This window comes from Chlorocebus sabaeus, chromosome 20 (genome assembly GCF_047675955.1).
Source record: "Chlorocebus sabaeus isolate Y175 chromosome 20, mChlSab1.0.hap1, whole genome shotgun sequence".
NCBI classification, from domain to species: Eukaryota; Metazoa; Chordata; class Mammalia; order Primates; family Cercopithecidae; genus Chlorocebus; species Chlorocebus sabaeus.
In genome coordinates this window covers 116,740,939-116,748,946 of record NC_132923.1, presented here as the reverse complement: position 1 = coordinate 116,748,946, position 8,008 = coordinate 116,740,939, and the positions used below count along the sequence as shown (strand labels likewise).

Below are 8,008 nucleotides of genomic sequence, written 5' to 3'. Positions count from 1 at the left end.
AATCAAAGGTCGGGCAGGAACCGGTCATCCCACTTCACAGATGAGAAATACAGGTTCAGAGAAATAAAAGTAAACGATCGAAGCTCTCTCCAGGCTTCCAGAGGAGACAGGGCTCAGTTTGCTCGTCTGTGAAATGTGAGAGTGGGTTGAGATGATTATCTCTGAGGTCTGGTGCATTCCATGACGTCCAAGAAGCTCTACACGACCACCGCGGGCCCCAGGGCGGCAGCCGTTCCCGTATCCCAGGCCCTTTCGGGGTCCGACGTTCCCAGGCTGCTCTTGGTCCCTCCGCCCTCACCCTCCTCGCTACCCCTGCCCTCCGCCCTGCCCCGCGGGGGACGCTCTCGGCGGCCGTCTCCCCTCGCCCACCTCGACGGCCATGTTCGGGGGTGGGGAAAGGCCAGCCCCACCCTCGCTCTACGGGGCTCGCGGGCTACTTTAGGTGGGCGCGGACTGGGCTCTAGCACTGACTACATCACTGCGCCTGCGCAAGAGTCTCTGCCACTCTTGTCCGGGTGGGAGGCCAAGCCATGGACTTCCGTTCCGGAATCAAACTCTACGGCCGCCCTTCAGGGCGCTGTGTGTTTGTTTCCAGATCTCAGTTCCGAGGCTACCCAGGGCCGGCCTTTCTGGCTAACCCTCAGGAGGAAGGGCAAGCTCCATAAGAGAAATTTAGATTGCCATTCCCAACTGCTAGTCAGGAAGCGAACTTAGCAAAATGGCAACACCTGGAAAGACAAATTGAGTCAAAGCACCTGGGTTCAAACCCTGACTCCACCACACACTGTGTAGGTGACCTTGTCCTTTATTATAGTTTCCTTAGCTATTAATGTGAGGTTTAAATGTATGAATAGTTGTAAATCAACTGTACCAGAACAGTGCCTGGCATACAGTAAGCATTATATAAATGTAAAGTATTATCCCAAATTTTTTACTTGGCAAGCATTTTATCAATACTACTCTTGAAATAGGCTTTTTGATATTGTCAACATACAATTACAAGATTTGCCCTCTCCTCTCCCCTTAATTGCCAAGAAGTGTTCTCTCCTTTACCTGAGATTTTACCATTCCTCTCAATCTGCCCACCCCAAGGCATTTTTCCAAAGGGGGAGTCTATCTTAGGTTATACTTGTATATAAAAGAAACCCTATAATTTTGATGTGTTAAGAAACTGAGATGTAGTTGTCACTGTTGTCGCTCAACATTTGACTACTGGGTGCTCTCTCAATATTTCCCTACTTAGTACAAATATTTCAATTAACAAAAAAGCTTTTCTTTCATTCCTGAATCTGTGGTCTTACTTTTCATAAAGCCTGTAGTAGATTGCAAAAACAAAACACTTTTATTCCTGTATGCATTTCCCTTTGCAACATATGTTTGCTGTATTTCTCATCAAGAGATGAAGTCTATTGCTCTACCCCCTTGAGTCTGGGCTGGCTTCGTAACACGCTTTGACAAATAGAATACAACAGAAGTCCCACTGTGGAATTTCTGAACCTAGACTTCAGAGGCTTTGTAACTTCCACCTTCTTTCTTTCTTGTTGATAGGGTTACCAACCATCCTGATCTGCCCAAGACTCAGGAGTTTCCCATTATATGGGACTTTCGCTGCTACAACTAGGATAGTCCCACACAAAGCAGCATGGCTGGTCACCCTACTTACTGCCCTGAGACTGCCACCATCCTCGGGGGTGATAGATCCCAAGGAGAGCGTGACCCAGTCAACATCTAGCCCCATCAGCATATTACTTATCCAGCCCGATCCAGTCACCAGATAATAGCAAATGCATGAGTTAATTCAGGTGAGACCATCAGAACGATCTAGCTGAACTTATCTCAAATTGCTGTCCTCTGTTGCAGTTTTTCTGTACGTAAAAAAATAAAATTGCTGTCCTATATAACTGTAAACAAGCAAAATGGTTGTTTTTATAAGCTGCCTAGTTTTGGAGTTGTTATGTAGCAGTAGATAACTGTTAAAATACTGCAACCCTTTAACTACAGGGAATGATGCTTAAAACCGAAGGAAGAGGCTCCAATTTTAAGACAATAAAGCACAGCCCTCCCTCACCACTTGTTCATTTCTTAGACTCAGAGAATATTGATTGAGTGCTTACTGTATACTAGGAATCATATCATGAGCTTAGCACTGCTGAACAAGACAGGTAAGTACCCTGCCCTCAAAAATCTTGTCCAGTTTGGGATACAGATGTTAAATGAATAATTGTAAGTTATGGGGTGCTTTAAAAATAAATGGGGCTAAATAGAAGTGAAGGAGTGTAAAAAAAGCAAGTCTTTTTTTAAAAAAGCAGTGGCATTTAAACTCAGTTCTGAAGTAGAAGTTATCCAGGTGAAAATTGGGTTGAAGTGTGTTCCAGGCAGAGAAAACAGCATATGGGAAAGCTGTGGACTAGGAAGGCTCTTGATGAGGAGGGACAAAGTAGCTGAAGTTCAGGAGCTGGGAAAAAAGGCAGAAAGTGAAACTAGAGATGCAGGCAGAAGCCCAATCCTGCAGAACCTTATAGGCACAATGAGGTTAAAATGCACCTATCTGGCATCCAGCTTTTCAAAATATGTCCTGCTCCGTCTGCTTTTTCTTAAAGACATCTTATGAGGCAACTGTGCTGTATGGAAAGATTGATAAACTAAAAGACAGAATGCTGTATTTGTTCATTTTGTGCTCTGTAACAGAATACCACAGACTGGGAAACTTATAATAAATAGAAAGGTGTTGGCTCACAGTTCTGGAGACTGGGAAGTCCAATATTAAAGTGCTGATGTCTGGCAAGGGCCTTCTTGCTGCATCAAAATGTGGCGAAAGAGCAAGGAGAGGGCGAGAGACAGCAAGAGGGTGCAAACCCACTCCCTCAATAACAAACCTACTCTCATGATAACAGCATTAGTCCATCCATGAGGGTGGATCCCTCATGACCTAAACCACCTCTTGGAAATTCCACCTCCCAATACTTTCAAAATGGCAATTAAATTTCAACATGAATTTTGAAGAAGACAAACATTTAAACCGTAGCAAATCCCTAAATCCATTTCAGCAAATAATTAAATTTCACCAACCTAGGTTTTCTTATCTATAAAAGGAAATAATAATCCCTATACACTACAATATATATTTCAGGCATGGGATGAGTACAAAGTGAGTTAGTATGGGAAGGAGCACTATAAAATGACAAGCATTCTATAAATACAAGGACTATGATACTGAAGTGCTGATATGCCTACACCGCATGTTTTTGGTCACATACTGTGTTTGGATCCATCTATCCCAGTAAGAATCATAGATGATTTCATCATTCCTTTTGCTGTGCCCATGGATTCTCCCCATTCCAGATGAAAAAAATTTGCCCACTTTCTTACTGAACAACAGATAATTAAGACTGTAACTTCTGTGTTGCACTTTTTAAAGCGTTGTTTAGCATTAAGTGTTTCATCATCTGATTTCTGCATTCATTCAACAAATTTTTGTGCATCTACAACTGCGTCAGGCACAAACCTAGATACTGAGGACGTGATCACGAACAAGACAAAGTCCTTGCTCTCTAATGGAAGAGACAGATACAAAAAACTTCTGTAAATGTAATGTCAGGCAGTGACAAATGTTATGAGGAAACAAAAAGCTCAACAAGAAAACAGGGAGTGATGGAGTGAAATATTGTTCATTTCAAACAATGGTGTTACAAATGAACTAATTACCAAGGAAGAAAAATTGTAGCCAGTGTCCAACGTTTAAGAGAAGCCAAGAAACTGTTATTTCAGCCCCTCTCTCATTAGTTCAACTCTTTCATACACCAAAGATATTGGTCATTTATTGTGATGTGGGGTGTTACTCTGGTAGGGTGCAAGGAAACAAGATAAAAATTATCAACTTTTCTTCAAAGGGATCACTGTACAGTTGGGAACATCACGAAAATACACAATGCTACAGAACGTTAATTTTGTTTAGTGCCATGTGCAAGACAGATACCCGTATGCTTCCCTTGCCAGTCTCTCCCACCATGCCTGGTCACCCTTGGCTCTCTATATGCTCATCCCTAGGAACTCCTGATTTTTTTCACTTTCTCTCTTAAAAGTTCATGTCCTTCCTGTTTCAGGACTTTTGCTCGTTTTGCTCCCTCAGCCTGAAATGCTCCTCATCTCTTCCTTTACCAACTTAATTTAGTTTTCACTGAGATGCCATTTCTTTAGGGAACCCTGCCATAGGCTGCTCAGACTAAGTCAATGTAACAGTTAACTATAAACAATAATGCTGTGTAACAAATAGCACAAAAAATCTCAGCAACTGACAACTTAAGCATTAATGAACTCCCAAATGTGTGGATTAGCTAGAAGTCAGCTGGCCTGGATTGGGATTGGCTGGGCAGCTCTGCTAACCTTGGCTAGCCTCTTTCACTCATCTTCAGGGATGAGGGGGTCAGCCAATCGGGGCTCCTAGGCTCCGCTTAGCTGGGTTGGGTCTGTTCCACAGGTCTCTCATCATCCTCATGGGACTAGCAGGCCAACCAAGGCATGTTTTCAAGGTGATGGCAGAGGAGCAAGAGGGCAAATGGGAACACACTAAGACCTGTCAAGGCCCATGCTTAGAATTAGCTCACTGTCACCTCCACTTCATCTTACTGGCCAAAGCCAGTAACATGGCCAAGCCCAAAGTCAAGGGGTTATGGAAATATACTTTGATGTTATGGAAGAAACTTCAAAGTCACATGACAAGTTCGAGAATGCAAGGAGAGGTAAAGAATAGAAGCAAAAGATGCATTTTACCATAATCAAATTCCCCTTCCCACCATCTCCAAGCACCCTAAACTTCTTCACGGGGCTTGCCACACATAAAATCATGTAACAGGATATGAATTTATTTGTTTGATGTTTTATTTTCTCACTAGATAATAAACTTCACAAGGGTAGAGAATAAGTTAGGATTGTTTATTTCTAACATGGCATCTAACACAGCACTTGGCACATAATAGGTGCTCAGTTTATATTCATTGATTGAATGAATGAATGGTAGAAACATTAATGGGAGGCATTCACAAGAAGGAGAAATAATTTCTGCATGAGTTGAGCAAGGCAGTCTTCTTGGAGGAAGGGGCTATGAGTTAAGGATTAAGTACATTTCTCTTCGGCTCACTTTACTCTCTCTGACTGGTTTCGAAGCAGAGACTGGAGTTGACATCTCTTTATTCCAAACATCAGAAGGCTTGCTACTTCCCCCACCCTCCCTGTTGTGGGTGGTGGGAGGCCTTTGGGAGGGTCCAGATGGTGGCTGAAGATGCCCTGGACTGAAGCCACAAAATCTTCATGCCCTCTCCGGTTGCCACTTCACCTTCAGCATCCCAGTCCTGCAATCGTTTCTCCACATGGCAAGCAAATTGATTCTGTGAAAAACTTGGTATCAAAAGTGGCTTCCCGTTTTCCCTAGGATTATGTTTGAAGTCCAGGCAGGCGTCAGAAGTGTTCAAACCAGAGCAACTCCGTCTTAAATAGGAGCTGGGTACAATGAGGCTAAGACCTACTGGGCTGCACGCCCAGATGGTTAAGGCATTCTAAGTCACACGATAAATTAGGAGGTCAGCACAAGATACAGGTCATAAAGACCTTTCTGATAAAACAGGTTGCAGCAAAGAAGCTGGCCAAAACCCACCAAAACCAAGGTGGCCACTAGAGTGACCTCTGATGTTCCTCACTGTTACACTCCCATCAGCACCATGACAATTTACAAATGCCATGGCAACATCAGGAAGTTACCCTATATGGTCTAAAAAGAGGAGGCAGGGAGGGGGAACATCGTATACCAGAGACTGTTGGTGGGTGGGGGAGGTGGGTAGGGGAGGGATAGCATTAGGAGAAATACCTAGTGTAGATGATGGGTTGATGGGTGCAGCAAACCAGCATGGCACAGGTATACCTATGTAACAAACCTGCATGTTCTACACATGTATCCCAGAACTTCAAGTATAATAGAAAAAATAAAATAGAATAAAAATTAAAAAGGGGAGGCATGAATAATCCACCACTTGTTTAGCACATCATCAAGAAATAACCATAAAAATAGGCAACCAGCTCTGTCTGTGGAGTAGCCATTCTGTATTCCTTTACTTTCTTAATAAAATTGCTTTACTTTACTCTATGGACTCTCCCTGAATTCTTTCTTGTGCAGGATCCAAGAATCCTCTCTTGGGGTCTGAATCAGGCTCCCTTTCCTGAAACACAGGTATGGCCTACAGCAGCCTCAGCAGCCTCAGGCATGGCACCTCCACCTCCCTCTTAGACCTCATCTCCTTTACTGTGCCCTGCCTTTCACCATCTAAGCGCCAGCAATCCTGTACTACCTACAATTTCTAGAAAACACCAAGCCATTTCCTGCCTGGGCCTTTGTTCACACAGCCTCCTCTGCTTAGAACACCCTGCTCCACTCTGCCCACCCTCACCACTGGCTTCCAAGGCCCTACTCATTCATTATATCCTCTGGAAAGTTTTGCCTGACATCTGTAGAAAATTGGTCTTCTCCCTCCTTCATTTCCACCTCTCAGACTTCTATTATAGTGCATGAAGTATTGTTTGAGAGTGTTCATTTCTACGATGAAGTGGTTAAGATGAGGAATTTCAAATGTCAGCTGTGCCACTTTCTTGTGTTAGATGACAGCCCTTTCTTCACAACATATCAGTTAAATAGACTAAAAGCACTTGGAACATTGCTGGCATAGGGCGAGTGGTCATTAAGTGTCAGCTATTGTTTTCTTTTTTCTTCTTCCTTCATTGTCAACGTGTTTCCTTTCTTGCCTAGGCTGCTAGGAACCTCTGAGAAAATAATAGGGATAGTCAACACATCTATAATCTCCTCCCTGGTCAGAGGGTGCTTTCTGTCCAGAAAGGGCACATTAAATCAATAATTTTACAACTAAGCAGTGAACTATAATGTTGATGGCCACTGTGAATAAGGAGTATAGGTGCTATGAAAACATATAGCTTGGAAAAATTGAACTGTGGGAGGGGTGGTGTGGTAGGCAGAGTAACAGCCCCCAGAGACATCCCTGTACAAATGCCAGAACCTGTGCATAAATCATCTTACATGGCAAAACAGACTTTGCAGATGTGATTAAGTTAAGGATCCTGGAATAGGGAGATGACTCTGGATTACCACGGTGGGTACTTATGTAACCACAGGGGTCCTCGTACATGAAAGAGAGAGGCAGGGGCATCCGTGTCAGAGTGAGAGGACATGAGAAAGATTTGACTGGCCACTGTGGCTTTGAAGATGGAAGAAGGGACCATGAGCTCAGGAGTGCGGCAGCCTCTAGAAGCTGAAAAAGGCGGAGATGGCTTCTTCCCTAGAGCCTGCAGGGGAAGTGCAGTTTTGCTGATGGACGCCCTGATTGTAGCCTTGGTGAGACCCACTTTACACTTGTGAGCTCCAGAACTGATAATAAATAGAAGATAATGAATGTGCATTGTTTTCAGACACTGAGTTTGAGGTTATTTGTTACAGAAATTGTAGGAAACTAACACAGGTTGTCAGCTCAATGCATTTTTGGGAGAAAAGGAAGAAGTGAGGGAGGAAGGGAAGAGGGGAAGGAAGAGTTTAAACCTAGGGAGATTGAACCAGTAGAAGGAGATAGTCTCTAGGGTCTGCTACAAGCCAATAGCTTCAGATGCTGTTTGTGGGAAGGAAAGCTTCATGTCAGTCAATATTTACTCAAGGGGAGTCTTGGCCTCTGTGCTGTTCCTCATGCTGCTTTGTTATGAGCCACCTTTAGCCTTCATTTTAAAACACTCAAAATCAAACACACTGCTGGCCCCAGGGCTCCTGCAAACATATGGAGTTGAGATCCCCATGGACACAGGAGAAACATTTTAAATGTAGATTAATACTTTAATATGAGCCCAGCTCCAGCACAGTAATCCTTCGTGCCACGTAGCCAGACCTCAGGGGAAGCTGTGATTGGTTTGGTGGGATCACCCAGTCATCTCTGTACACAGAGTCTGCACGACTGTGCCCTGC

The 8,008-nt window shown here is 43.7% G+C and overlaps 1 long non-coding RNA gene across 1 annotated transcript; it reads left to right on the top strand.

The window, feature by feature from the left end:
- The first annotated feature begins 285 nt into the window (after positions 1-285).
- On the top strand, positions 286-1,908 carry LOC140709389 (uncharacterized). The gene is made up of 2 exons (XR_012089894.1): positions 286-442; positions 1,549-1,908. It is a non-coding gene; the product is annotated as an uncharacterized lncRNA (long non-coding RNA).
- Positions 1,909-8,008: the final 6,100 nt, after the last annotated feature.